Genomic DNA, 16,286 nt, shown 5'->3' with positions numbered 1-16,286 from the left:
AATTTGGAATTGGGCAGCAATATGACTTGTGCTAAATTGCTTATTATTTGATTACTCACTATTTTCTTCAGTGTAAATGAGGAAAATATCCAAGTATTTGAATATAAAAGAGATAATAGAATGCATACTAGGAGCCACACCTTGAGTTATATTCATGAGTATAACCAGGCTGCTTTTTCTATAGCAATTGGATAGGCCCTCTCCCTTCACCATAAGTGTAATTGCATAAGGACCTTCCTAGAGTAAATATCATCCTATAGGAAAATAAAGGCATGCAGATTTTCGTCTACTTATAATGCTTGACTGGTTGAGGAACAAAAAAAGTGAAGCCTACACTGGAAGTTAGCTGTGTGTGCATGTTAAGTCACTTCAGTCGTGTCCAGCTGTTTGAGACACTGTGGACCATAGTCCTCCAGGTCCTTTGCTCATGGGATTCTCCAGGCAAGAATACTGGAGAGGGTTGCCATGCCCTCCTCCAGGGGAGCTTCCTGACCCAGGAATCGAACCCACGTCTCTTATGTCTCCTGCATTGGCAGGCCGGTTCTTTACCACAAGCACCACCTGTATCTCTTCCTAAACCATAACATGAGTTGTTCCTGCATGCTCCACAGCATCCCAGAGAAGACAACCAGCTTAGATTTATCTGCTGAAAATAAATTCCCCTAAAAGATTTTCTAGAATGATGTCATGACTTAAGCAAAGAGGTGATGCAGAAAAAGCAAGAGAGAGCAATAAAGGGGACACTAGAATTACTGGGAGAAAGAGGTAGAACCCAGAGTCTGTGTTAATCAAACTGTGGTTGAAGATGTCAAGAAATGAAGCTTTGAGGACTCTGCAATAGATCCTGTAGTGGAGACTGTGCATCAGTATAACTTGTACTGTATGCTTCTTTGCACTGTAGAGACGATAAAGCCCCAAATTGCATTTTCTAGTTGTTGTTCAGACATTAAGTCATTTCCAATTCTTTGTGACCCCATGAACTGCAGCACGCCAGGCTTCCCTGTCCTTCACCATCTCCTGGAGTTTGCTCAAACTCATGTCCATTGAGTCGGGGATGCCATCCAACTATCTCATTTGCTGTTGTCCTCTTTCCTCCTGCCTTCAATCTTTCCCAGCATCAGGGTCTTTTCAAATGAGTGGGCTCTTCACATCAGTGACCAAAGTACTGGAGCTTCAGCATCAGTCTTTCCAATGAATATTCAGGGTTGATTTCCTTTAGGATCAACTGATTTGATCTCCTTCCAGTCCAGAGACTCTCAAGAATCTTCTTCAGCACCACAGTTTGAAAGCATCAATTCTTCAGCGTTCAGCCTTCCTTATGGTCCAACTCTCACATCCATACACAATAATAGAACAACCATAGCTTTGACTATATGGGCCTCTATCAGCAAAGTGAGGTCTCTGTGTTTAAATAGGCTGTCTAGATTTGTCATAGCTTTTCTTCCAATGTCATATTATTTTCTAGACTCCTTTGTAATTTGGTTGTAGGTAAAAATTTTATTTGGCAAGCCAGATGTATATGTGTGGGATAGCAAAGGTGGGCATAGGGTGGCGTTCAAACTTCTCTTGGTTCTGTAGTTCCTATTGACAGGCAGGGTCACATAAGGCATTGCTTTTATTTGTTAATATTAGCAAAGTATTAGTCACTAAACTAAGGATATCAAGAAGGAAGACATGAAGCATCCATTTCACTGATGTCACACATTGTTTGGAGGATATACAGTTTCCAAAGTATGATATGCTTCTGATATTATGATTCCTGATTCAAGTCACAGCAACACCACTTTCCTCAAAATTACAGATAAGGCAGTGACAATTTGATGTCCTACTTTTGTGAAGTACAGCTTTGGGAGACATTCCTAAGAGATATTTTAAGAGTTAGGGAGTCTAGTATGGACATGTACACACTGCTATATTTAAGATGGATAACCAACAAGGACCTACTCTATAGCACAGGGAACTCTGCTCAATGTTATGGGATGGGAGGGGAGTTTAAGGGAAGAACAGATACATGGATATGTATGGCTGTATCACTTCACTGTTCACATCACCTGAAATTATCACAACATCTTTAACCAGCTATACCTCAATACAAAATAAAAAATTCTTTTTTTTTTTTTTTAAGAACTTATGTCTTCTGCTCCCCTAACCCTCCTGAAACATTTGATACCAGAAGTTGTTACAGGCAGCAAGCACTGAGAGACAGGGCAGTGCGAGTTTGGTCATCCTCCTGACAGTTTGAAGACACTGATACCCTCAAGACCATTAGAATATGGAGACTGGCATTTTTATAGTCCATTATGGCAAAAAGATATTCTAAGTAGCCTTTGTTGTTATTAATAAAATACCTACTGAAGATCAGTTTTTGACAGACTAAGGGTCTGCTACAATAGACTATCATGGTAAAGAAGTATAAAAGTATAATAATCATGCGACTTCTAACTGTGCTGGAGAACTTAAAAAGGGCATAGTCAAAAAGCTGAGGTTTCTGGGACTGTCTTTATTCTTATCTATGGTCATGTGAGTCACTGGTTTAACTCAGATGTGCCTTATCTTTAATGTGAGAAACACTCCTTTATTTGGGAAAGAGAGGGGCACCATATTACTCATGTGATACGGCTAAACATAGTGAAATATCAAACAAATCTAAAGTGAGGAACACTCTACAAAATAACTAGCCTTCACTCCTCTAAAATGTCAAATTCCTGAAAGACAATGACTGACAAACTGCTTTTAGTTTAAGGGGGCCATAGACATATGAAAACTAAATGCAATGTGTTATCCCGAGTAGACCATGGATCAAGATAGATAATAAGGCTATACATAAAGGGCATTATTGGGAAAACTGGAAAGGTGTTAGGGTCTGTAAACCAAATAATGGTATTAAATTAAATTTTATAAATTTATAAATATCTGTACATTTATTAATTATATTTAGATTAAATTAGGTTAAGTAATCTTATTTTGATAATTGTACTAGAGTCATATATGTCACTGTTCTTATTGTTAGACAACATATACTGAGTGCTTAGGAATAATGTGACATACATATCTTCAATTTATTCTAAATTTGCTCAGAAATTTTTATATATATATATATATATATATATATATGTGCATATATATGTGTATGCTCAGTTTTGAATGGCAATTAATATAAAAAAGATAAACTTAGTAATGATTGGCTTTTGCTTCATAGAGCTTATTTTTATTACACCTTTATGCTATTTTAAATAAATAGTTATGTGATGCTTTTGTCTATTTAGGTATTCAAAAGCCCACAATACATCATCTAGTATCAATAAAATTGACTGTTATGATGTTCAATAATAAATTAATACACAATATTTAAAATTAACCAATATTAAGAAGGTATACTTTGGACTGAATAATTTTATTAATATTCCTAAGCAGTATACTAAGAATATACAAATGTTTAACATATTAAATAATCATGCCACAAATTAATAAAAGAAGTAAATAGGGAGTATAAATTTAAAAAATTTCACAGTATTCCACTAGAAAAAAATTTTATTAAACTTATTGTTAGTATTTGACAAACTATACTGGGTCATTGAAACTTTATTAATCCACAGATTTATAAGTTTACTTCACATGTGATAAAATATCTTACATCATATTATTTCATTAAAAATATTTGTAAAAAAAATTTGTAATTATACTACCATGGTTAGAGTACATCATTAGTAAACATATTAAGTACATAGTTGTGAAATAGTGAATATGTAGTATATAAATATGCTCACCATATTTTAGAAATATGGAAAGTTGTGTTCTATTAGCTTAAAGTATTTTGAGTATAAGAATAAACTCTGCAAAATGCTGAGGATGGTTATTGCCATAGGACAAAAGATAATGCTTTATGTAAAATCATTGTGTCTTAGAATAATTCCTTCTTATTAATTTTCTAATTAACAATCATACCAACTTAGAAATATGGGGGAAAAAAACAAGTATGAATAAATTAAAATGGAAATCATTTTATGCATTTGACTTCTAAATATTATCAAACAATTTTCCACATTTTTAATATGATTTTAGTTTTTTTTTTCTATGTCACATGCTTCAGAGTCTCTTTGAAAAAAGAATGTACTCAAGCAAAAATATTGCCCCAAATCTCTAAAATGTAACCGGTTAGTGAGTTGAATTTTCATGCTTTTTGATAGTCAAATAAAATAACCTAAAAAGAAAAGAAACTTTAGTCTTCCTCATTATTTAAAAAATAATATGTAGTTATGCACATTATGTGGAGAAAGCAAAGGCAACCCACTCCAGTACTCTGGGAGTTTGTACGTTGGTATTTTTAAGGCAAAACGATTCAGTGAGTATAATTTTTCCAATATATTAAGTCTATTAAAAATCATTAAAGATAATAAAAATGGTTGTCTGTAGAATGTAATGGGTTACAGAAACATAAAGTCATGTAATAATGAATTTGCAGTCTTTCATTCCAGTGAGTCAGGTCTTAAAGTTCTAACAAGAAATGTCAAAGTTTAAGAAAACAGACACACACTGTTTGTTTTATTTTCCAATACTGAGTATATCTGAACCAGATCCCTTTCTTCTTACTCACTCTCCTTCTAAATGTCATTTTAAATAAAGTAGCACACACATTTACTCTCCTTGTCCCACCTCCCTTTTTGAATTTCAGCTATAAAATATGTCATTTTCTGAAAAACATATTCCCTATAGATAAAGCTTCTTGAATGGGTCCTTCATTATTTCTAAAGGGCAAATATATTAACCTGAGCCTTATCATTTACAACTTTATTATTTTTTTCAGAATGTCCTGAAAATGCGATGACAAAAATAACAATTTCCTAAGAAATACTGGGAAAAGTTTCAAGGGGATTTTGTTTCCTTTTACAGAAATAATATCCATAGGATTTTTTTATGATGAAAGTCTGATGATTAAATATACTGTGGTCAAAAAAATGTTCTTGTACCTCAGATTCAAAAAGACTTTAGAATTAGAAATGCTATATAGATTTTTATAATTAAAAGAAGGTCATGGGGAGGGAGGAGGGAGGAGGGTTCAGGATGGATTTTCTTTTAAAAATTTAGAAAAAAATAATTAATAAAAAAAAAAAAAGGTCACTTCATTGTTGATTTTCCATAGCCTCTAAGGTTGTATGCATATATGTATAGATATGAGTACCCAAGTGACTACCTACACACATATATGTAAATGTACAGGTGTATGCATATGCATATGTATCTGTGTCTTGTGTGTGTCCGTGTCTACCCAACAAAAGAAATTTGCTTTTTCCTGAAGACAGAGTAAATATTTCATCCTTTAGAAAGTTCACTCCTTTTTCTTACAAGGCCCTTTTCTATCATTTTCCATCCAAGGAAACACACTACAGCTGTACTCCTAACCTAATAATACCATGCAGTAAAGCTGGGTTTCTTTTTTTTGGGGGGGGGTGAAATGGGGAAGGGAAAGATGGCAACCCATTCCAGTATTCTTGCCCGGAGAATCCACTTGGATGGGGGAAGCCTGATGGGCTGCAGTCCATGGGGTTGCAGAGAGTCGGACACAAGTGAGTGACTAAGCACAGCACAGCACAGCACAGCACAGAGCTGTTTTTACCTATTTTATCTTGATGCCTTATGTTGCTTCCTAGAAGATACGAACTTGATTTTTTCCATCTTATTTACTTCAGTGTCTCATAATTGGTAGCTGCTGAAAAATCATTTACAGTATGGTTGAGCAAGTTTTGCTCATATCATCCAAAGTGCCTTATTTGTTTATCATTTTGACTTGACAACAGGTTTGTAGGTTGTTTGATAAAATGTTCTCACAAATGTTGGGAGGCATGTGCTATATAAACTCCCATGTAAGGGAGATCTATAACTATTTTTCATTTATTCCACTGATTTAGTAGCTTAGTTAAGGAAGCATATAATATAGCTTCAAGCAATGTGATACAGTGGAGCATCATAAGAAGAGTTTGAGCATCATCTCAGTTTTTTTCATGAGCACAATAAAATAATAATGTCTATCTCACAAGTTTTGCAAAAGAAAAATGAAGTGATGCATGTAAAGTACTTGGGAAAAAAGAAGTGCATGATAAGGCCATAATAATAATAATAATAAAAGAAACTTATATTTTAAAAATAAACTCTGCTCTATGCAAAAGAACCTGAAAATTGCTTCTGCAACACCCCTTATAGGCAGAGTGACTTTATGGCTCCTTTTTTTCCTGGACTGAAGAATATATATTTCATACTTTGTATTTTACTAATGTAGAAATTTGGGTTCCGTAGCTTAAAATAGCTTGAGTATAAGAACAGATTGCAAATGCAGAGAATGATGCTATTGATATAGGGCTGAAGAATGTCTCACACAAAATCATTGTGCCTTAGAATAATTCCTTCTTATTAATTTTCTAAATTAACCACTCTACCAAGGTAGAAACAAGGGGGGAAATCAAGATGCTAATCATTTTATGCATTTGACTTCCAAGTATTGTCAAAACATTTATCACTTCATATAATTATTGATTTATTAATACTGTTCATTTTTATTCTTGAGAAATTTTCTTGTTTGAAAAATGAATTATATTAAGACCCTACTCCAGGGGCGGTCCTAAGGTGGTGGAGGAATAGGACGGGGAGACCACTTTCTCCCCCACAAATTCATCAAAAGATCATTTGAATGCTGAACAACTTCCACAAAACAACTTCTGAATGCTGGTGGAGGACACCAGGCACGCAGAAAGGCATTCCATTCTCTTCAAAAGGAGGTCACCTCTATCTCCTCCCTCCAACCCTTCTCTTCTCTACTTAACTCTGTGAATCTCTCTGGGTGTTCCTGGCTGTGGAGAACACTTAAGGAACTGATTTCTGGCTAGATTGGTCTCTCTCCTTTTGACTCCCCCTCTTCTCCTCCTGGTCACCTCTATCTCCCTCCTCCTCTTCTCTTCTCCATGTAACTCTGTGAACCTCTCTGGGTGTACCTTACTGTGGAGAATCTTTTCACTATTAACCTAGATGTTTTATCATCAGGGCTGTATGGATGGAGAAGTCTTGAGGCTACTGTAAGAATAAGACTGAAAGCCAGATGTAGGAGGCTTAAATCCAAAACTTGAAAACACCAGAAAACTCCTGACTCAAGAGAATATTAATTGAGAAGAGCTCATCTAAAAGCCTCCATAGCTATGCTGAAAGCAAGTTCCACCCAAGAGCCAACACATTTCAGAGCAAGACATACCACACTAATTCTCCAGCAACACAGGAACATAACCCTGAGCATTAAAATACAGGTGGCCCAAAGTCACACCAAACCCATAGACACCTCAAACTCACTATGGGACACTTTATTGCACTCCAGAGAGACAAGATCCAGCTCCACCCACCAGAATACAGACACAAGCTTCCCTAACCAGGAAACCTTGACAAGCCACTTGTCCAACCCCACCCACAGGGAGCAACCTCAGCAATAAAAAGGAACCACACACTTTCAGCATACAGAAAGGCCACCCCAAACACAGGAATCTAAACAAAATGAAAAGGCAGAGAAATATTCAGCAGGTAAAGGAATATGATAAATGCCCACCAAACCAAACAAAAGAGGAGGAGATAGGGAGTCTACCTGAAAAAGAATTCAGAATAATGATAGAAAAGATGATCCAAAGTCTTGAAAACCAAATGGAATTTCAGATAAATAGACTGGAGACAAGGATTCAGAAGATGTAAGAAATGTTTAACAAGAACTTAAAGAAATAAAGAGTCAATCAATAATGAATAATGCAATAACTGAGATCAAAAGCACTCTGGAGGATACCAATAGTAGAATAACTGAGGCAGAAGATAAGTGAGGTGGAAGATAGAATGGTGGAAATAAATGTAGCAGAGAGGAAAAAAGAAAAAAGAATTACAAGAAAGGAGGACAACCTCAGAGACCTCTGGGACAATGTTAAATGCCCCAACATTCAAATCACAGGAGTCCCAGAAGAAGAAGACAAAAAACAAGGCCATGAGAAAATACTTGAGGAGATAATAGTTGAAAACTTCCCTAAAATGAGGACCCAAGTCCAAGAAACCTGGAAATTCCCAAACAGGATAAACTCAAGGCAAAACACCCCAAGACATATATTAATCAAATTAACGATGATCAAACACAAAGAGCAAATATTAAAAGCAGCAAGGGAAAAGCAACAAATAACACACAAGGGGATTCCCATAAGGACAACAGCTGATCTTTCAATAGAAACTCTTCAGGCCAGGAGGGAGTGGCAAGACATACTTAAAGTGATGAAAGAGAAAAACCTACAACGAAGATTGCTATACCCAGCAGGTATCTCATTAAAATATGAAGGAGCAATCAAAAGCTTTACAGACAAGCAAAAGCTGAGAGAATTCAGCACCACCAAATCAACTCTTCAATAAATGCTAAAGGATCTTCTCTAGACATGAAACACAGAAAAGGTTTAGAAACTCGAAACCAAAACAATAAAGTAAATGGCAACAGGATCATACTTATCAATAATTACCTTAAATGTAAATGGGTTGAATGCCCCAACCAAAAGACAAACACTGGATGAATGGATACAAAAATAAGACCCCTATATATGCTGTCTATAAGAGACCCACCTCAAACCAAGGGACACATGCAGACTGAAAATGAAGGGCTAGAAAAAGATATTTCATGCAAATGGAGACCAAAAGAAAACAGGAGTAGCAATACTCATATCAGATAAAATAGACTTTGAAATAAAGGCTGTGAAAAAAGACAAAGAATGGCACTACATAATGATCAAAGGATCAATCAGGAAAGATATAACAATTATAAATATATATGCACCCAACATAGGAGCACTGCAATATGTAAGGCAAATGCTAACAAGTATGAAAGGGGAAATGACAGTAGCACAATAATAGTGGGAGACTTTAATATCCCACTCACACCTATGGATAGATCAACTAAACAGAAAATTAGCAAGGAAACACAAACTTTAAATGATACAATGGACCAGTTAGACTTAATTGATATCTATAGGACATTTCACCTCAAAACAATGAATTTCACCTTTTCCTCAGTGCACACGAACCTTCTCCAGGATAGATTATATTCTGGGCCATAAATCTAGCCTTGGTAAATTCAAAAAAATTGAAATCATTTTAAGCATCATTTCTGATCACAATGCAATAAGATTAGATGTCAACTACAGGAAAAAAAAAACTATTAAAAATACAAACATAGGAGGCTAAACAACATGCTTTTGAATAACCAATGAATCACAGAAGAAATAAAAAAAGAAATCAACATATGCATAGAAACGAATGAAAATGAAAATACAACAACCCAAAACCTATGGGATTCAGTAAAGCAGTGCTAAGGGGAAGGTTCATAGCAATACAAGCTAACCTTAAGAAACAAAAGAAAAATCAATTAAATAACTTAACTTTACACCTAATGCAACTAGGAAAAAAAAAGAAAGAAATGGAGAAGCCCACGGTTACTACAAGGGAAGAAATCATAAAAATTAGGGCAGAAATAAATGAAAAAGAAACAAAGGAGACCATAGCAAAAATCAGCAAAGCTAAAAGCTGGTTCTTTGAGAAGATAAATAAAATAGACAAAACATTAGCCAGACTCATCAAGAAACAAAGGGAGAAGAATCAAATCAACAAAATTAGAAATGAAAATGGAGAAATCACAACAGACAACACAGAAGTACAAAGAATCATAAGAGACTACTATCAGCAACTACATGCCAATAAAATGGACAACATGGAAGAAATGGACAAATTCTTAAAAAAGTATAACCTTCCAAAACTGAACCAGGAAGAAATAGAAAATCTGAACAGATGCATCAGAAGCGTGGAAATCGAAACTGTAATTAAAAATATTCCAACAAACAAAAGCCCAGGACCACATGGCTTCACAGGTGAATTCTACCAAAAATTTAGAGAAGAGCTAACACCTATCCTACTCAACCTCTTCCAGAAAATTTAAGAGGAAGGTAAACTTCCAAACTCATTCTATGAGGCCACCATCACCCTAATACCAAAACCAGACAAAGATACCAGAGAAAAGAAAACCACAGGCCAATATCACTGATGAACTTAGATGCAAAAATCCTCAACAAAATTCTAACAAACAGAATCCAACAACATATTAAAAAGATCATACATCATGACCAAGTGGGCTTTATCCCAGGGATGCAAGGATTCTTCAATATTTGCAAATCAATCAATATGATACACAACAGTAACAAATTGAAAGATTAAAAACCATATGATTATCTCAATAGATACAGAGAAAGCCTTTGACAAAATTCAACATCCATTTATAATAAAAACCCTCCAGAAAGTAGGCTAGAAGGAACATACCTCACATAATAAAAGCCTTATATGACAAACCCACAGCAAACATTATCCTCAATGATAAAAAATTGAAAGCATTTCCCCTAAAGTCAGGAATAAGACAGGGTGCCCACTCTCACCACTAGTATTCAACATAGTTTTGGAAGTTTTAGCCACAGCAATCAAAAAAGAAAAAGGAATAAAAGGAATCCAGATTGGAAAAGTAGAAGTAAAACTCTCACTGTTTTCAGATGACATGATCCTCTACATAGAAAACCCTAAAGACACCACCAGAAAGTTACTAGAGCTAATCATTGAATATATTAAAGTTTCAGGATATAAAATTAACACACAGAAATCCCTTGTATTCTTATACACTAACAATGCGAAGAGTTGACTCATTGGAAAAGACTCTGATACTGGGAGGGATTGGAGGCAGGAGGAGAAGGGGACGACAGAGGATGAGATGGCTGGATGGCATCACTGACTCAATGGACATGAGTTTGGGTAAACTCCAGGAGCTGGTGAAACTGAACAATGAGAAAACAGAAAGAGAAATTAAGGAAACAATTCCATTCACCATTACAACAAAAAGAATAAAATACTTAGGAATAAAACTACCTAAAGAGATAAAAGACCTATATATAAAAACTATAAAACACTGATGAAAGAAACCAAAGATGACACAGATAGATGGAGAAATATACCATGTTCATGGATCAGAAGAATCACTATAGTGAAAATGAGTATATTACCCAAAGCAATCTATAGATTCAACACAATCCCTAACAAGCTACCAACGGTATTTTTCAGAGGACTAGAAAAAATAATTTCACAATTTGTATGGAAATACAAAAAACCTTGAATGGCCAAAGCAATCTTGAGAAAGAAGAATGGAAATGGAGGAATCAACCTGCCTGACTTCAAAGTATACTTACAAAGCTACAGTCAAGACTGTATTATAGCAGCACAAAGACAGAAATATAGACCAATGGAACAAAATAGAAAGCCCAGAGATAAATTGATGCACCTATGGACACCTTTGGAGAAGGCAATGGCACCCCACTCCAGTACTCTTGCCTGAAAAATCCCATGGATGGAGGAGCCTGGTAGGCTGCAGTCCACGGGGTCACTAGGAGTCGGACACAACTGAGCAACTGCACTTTCACTTTTCACTTTCATGCATTGGAGAAGGAAACGGCAACCCACTCCAGTGTTCTTGCCTGGAGAATCCCAGGGATGGGGGAAGCTGGTGGGCCGCCATCTATGGGGTCGCACAGAGTTGGACACAACTGAAGTGACTTAGCATAGCATGGACACCTTATCTTTGACAAAGGAGGCAAGAGTATATAATGGAGAAAAGACAATCTCTTTAACAAGTGGTGCTGGGAAAACTGGTCAACCACTTGGAAAAGAATGAAACTAGAACATTTTCTACACCACACACAAAAATAAACTAAAAATGGACTAAAGATCTAAATGTAAGACCAGAAACTATAAAACTCCTAGAGGAAATCATAGGCAAAAACACTCTCTCACATAAATCATAGCAGGATCCTCTATGACCCACCTCCCAGAGGAATGGAAATAAAAAATAAACAAATGGGACCTAATTAAACTTAAATGCTTTTGCACAACGAAGGAATGTATAAGCAAGGTGAAAAGACAGCCTTCAGAACGGGAGAAAATAATAGCAAATGAAGCAACTGACAAAGAATTAATCTCAAAAATAAACAAGCAGCTCCTGCAGCTCAATTCCAGAAAAATAAATGACCCAATCAAAACATGGGCCAAAGAACTAAATGGACATTTCTCCAAAGAAGACATACAGATGGCTAACAAACACATGAAAAGATGCTCAACATCACTCATTATCAGAGAAATGCAAATCAAAGCCACTATGAGGTATCATCTCATGCCGGTTAGAATGACTACAATCAAAAAGTCTAAAAGCAATAAATGCTGGAGAGGGTGTGGAGAAAAGGGAACCCTCTTACACTGTTGGTGGGAATGCAAACTAGTACAGCCACTATGGAGAATAATGTGGAGATTCCTTAAAAAACTGGAAATAAAACTGCCATATGACCCAGCAATCCCACTGCTGGGTATACACACTAAGGAAAGCAGAATTGACAGAGACACGTGTACCCCAATGTTCATTGCAGCACTGTTTAGAATAGCTAGGACATAGAAGCAACCTAGATGTCCATCAGCAGATGAATGGATAAGAAAGCTGTGTTACATATACACAATGGAGTATTACTCAGCCATTAAAAAGAATGCATTTGATTCAGTTCTAATGAGGTGGATGAAACTGGAGCCTATTATACAGAGTGAAGTAATTCAGAAAGAACACCAATACAGTATATTAATGCATATATATGGAATTTAAAAAGAAGGTAATGATGACCCTATATGCAAGACACCAAAAGAAATACAGATGTAAAGAACAGACTTTTGGACTCTGTGGGAGAAGGTGAGGGTGGGATATTTTGAAAGAATAGCATTTAAACATGCATATTACCATATGTGAAATAGATCACCAGTCCAGGTTCAATGCATGAGACAGGGTGCTCAGGGCTGGTGCACTGGGATGGGATGAGGAGGGAGGTGGGAGGGCGGTTCAGGATGGGGAACAAATGTACACACATGGCTGATTCATGTCAGTGTATGGCAAAAACCACTACAATATTGTAAAGTAATTATCACCAATTAAAATAAATGAACTAATTTTAAAAAGACCCTACTCCTAGTTTTTCTTCATGCCTCCTTTATATTTTTAAGCCATCCAAAATTTATAAAACTGATAAATTTTCCATTAAGCAAAGTGGTCAAGTATTAGTGCTTACTTTTTTCTTCTCTTTAGGAAAAAATGAACAAAGTTTTAGGTTGTGTCATAGGAAAATATCTTACTGTATTTTAGATATAATTATATTCTTCCTTTTTTTCTTTAAAGGTAATCTTTAAAAAATGTACATGCCTCTATGTTTTAATGTTGATATCACATAATTTCACAACATAGGTTGCTTATTACAAAACTGAAACTAAAGGGTTTTGTACTTAAAGATTTCAAGCTTGATTTTTCAGGAAAACTACAAAGTGAATTAACAAAATGAAAAAACAAACAAAGCATAAGTAAACAAACAAGAATATAACTAAATAAGAAGTGTCACTAAATAAGAAGTGTCTAAAAAGAACACCTATTTAAAAAAAGTCTCTAAAATAGTACCTAATATGAATAGGAATAGAACATGAATATTAATATTTTTCAATATGAAGTTTGAATGTATACCAGTTCAGTTTAGTTCAGTCGTCCAGTCATGTCTGACTGAGACCCCATGGACTGCAGCACGTCAGGCTTCCCTGTCCACCACCAACTCCTGGAGTTTACTCAACCCCATGCCCATTGAGTAGGTGATGCCATACCACCAGCTCATCCCCTGTCTTCCACTTCTCCTCCTGCATTCAATCTTTCCCAGCATCAGGGTCTTTTCCAATGAGTCAGTTATTCGCAACAGGTAGCCAAAGTATTGGAGTTTCAGCTTCAGCATCAGTCCTTCCAATGACTATTCAGGACTGATTTCCTTTAGGATTGACTGGTTGGATCTTCTCGGAGTCCAAGAGATTCTCAAGAGCCTTCTCCAACATCACAATTGAAAAGCATCAGTTCTTCAGTGCCCAGCTTTCTTTAGGTCAAACTCTCACATCCATGCATGACTACTGGAAAAACCATAGCCTTGACTAGATGGACCTTTGTTAGCAAAGTAATGTTTCTGCTTCTTAATATGCTGTCTAGGTTGGTCATAGTTTTTCTTCTAAGCAGCAAGCATCTTTTAATTTCATGGCTGCAGTCACAATCTGCAGTGATTTTGGAGCCCAAGAAAATAAAGTCTCTGATTTCATTGTTTCCCCATCTATTTGCCACGAAGTGATAGGACCCGATGCCATGATCTTCGTTTTTTGAATGTTGAGTTTTAAGCCAGCTTTTTCACTCTCCTGTTTCACTTTCATCAAGAGGCTCGTTAGTCCTTCTTCGTTTTCTGCCATAAGGGTGGTGTCATCTGCATATCTGAGGTTATTGATATTTTTCCTGGCAGTCTTGATTCCAACTTGGGCTTCATTCAGCCTGGCACTTTGCATCATGTACTCTGCATAGATTTAGATAAGCAGGGTGACAATATACAGCCTTGTTGTACTCCCTTTTCAATTTGGAACCAGTCCATTATTCCATGTCCTGTTCAAATTTTTGCTTCTTGACCTGCATACAGATTTCTCGGGAGGCACGTCAGGTGGTCTGGTATTCCCATCTCTTTCAGAATTTTCTTCAGTTTGTTGTCACCCACACAGTCAAAGGCTTTGGTGTAGTCAATAAAGCAGAAGTAGATATTTTTCTGGAACTCTCTAGCTTTATTGATGATCTGACAGTTGTTGACAATTTGATCTCTGGTTCCTCTGCCTTTTCCAAAACCAGCTTGAACATCTGGAAATTCATTGTTCATGTACTTAAAGCCTGGCTTGGAGAATTTTGAGCATTACTTTGATAGCGTGTGAGATGAGTGCAATTGTGCAGTAGTTTGAACAGTCTTTGGCCCTGCCTTTCTTTGAGATTGGAATGAATACCTCCTTTTCCAGTGCTGGCCACTGCTGAGTTTTCCAAATTTGCTAGCATATTGAATACAGAACTTTCACAGCATCATCTTTTAGGACTTGACATAGTTCAACTGAAATTCAATCACCTCCACTAGCTTTGTTCTTATTGATGCTTCCTATGACCCACTTGACTTCACATTCCAGGATGTCTGACTCTAGGTGAGTGATCATACCATCGTGGTTATCTGGGTCATGAAGATCTTTTTTGTATAGTTCTGTGTATTGTTGCTACCTCTTCTTAATATCTTCTACTTCTGTTAGGTCCCTACCATTTCTGTCCTTTATTGAGCCCATCTTTGCATAAAATGTTCCCTTGATATCTCTAATTTTCTTGAAGATATCTCTAGTCTTTCCCACTCTATTGTTTTCCTCTATTTCTTTGCAGTAATCACTGAGGAAGGCTTTCTTATCTCTCCTTGTATTCTTTGGAACTCTGCATTCAAATGGGTATATGTTCCCTTTTCTCCTTTGCCTTTAGCTTCTCTTCTTTTCTCAACTATTTTTAAGGTCTCCTCAAGCAACCATTTTGCCTTTCTTTTTCTTTGGGGATGGTCTTGATCACTGCCTCCTGTACAATGTCATGATCCTCTGTCAATAGTTCTTCAGGTACTCCGTCTATCAAATATAATCCCTTGAATCTATTTGTCACTTCCATTGTATAATTTTGAGGGACTTGATTTGGGTCATACCTTAATGGTGTAGTGGTTTTCCCTAGTTTCTTCAATTTAGGTCTGATTTTTGCAGTTGAAGTTCATGATCTGATCCACATTCAGCTCCTGGTCTTGTTATTTCTGACTTTATAGAGCTTCTCCTTCTGCTGCAAAGAATATAATCAATCTGATTTTGGTATTGAACATCTGGTGATGTCCATGTGTAGAGCTGTCTCTTGTGTTGTTGGAAGATTGTGTTTGCTGTAACAAGTGTGTTCTCTTGGCAAAGCTCTGTTAGTCTTTGCCCTGTTTCATTTTGTACTCCAACACTAAACTTGCCTGTTACTCCAGGTATCTCTTGAATTCCTATTTTTGCATTCCAGTCCCTTATGATGAAAAGGACAGCTCTCTCTCTTTTTTTTTTTTTTTGGTGTTACTTCTAGAAGGTCTTGTATGTCATCATAGAACTGTTCAACTTCAGCTTCTTTGCATTAATGGTTGGCACATAGACTTGGATCAGTGTGATACTGAATGGTTTGCCTTGGAAATGAACAGAGATCTTTCTGTAATTTTTGAGATTGCACACAAGTACTGTATTTCAGACTCTTTTATTGACTATGAGAGCTACTCCATTTCTTCTAAGGGATTCTT

This window comes from Bos taurus, chromosome 5, assembly GCF_002263795.3.
Source record: "Bos taurus isolate L1 Dominette 01449 registration number 42190680 breed Hereford chromosome 5, ARS-UCD2.0, whole genome shotgun sequence".
Classification (NCBI taxonomy): Eukaryota; Metazoa; Chordata; class Mammalia; order Artiodactyla; family Bovidae; genus Bos; species Bos taurus.
This window is presented reverse-complemented; position numbering follows the sequence as displayed.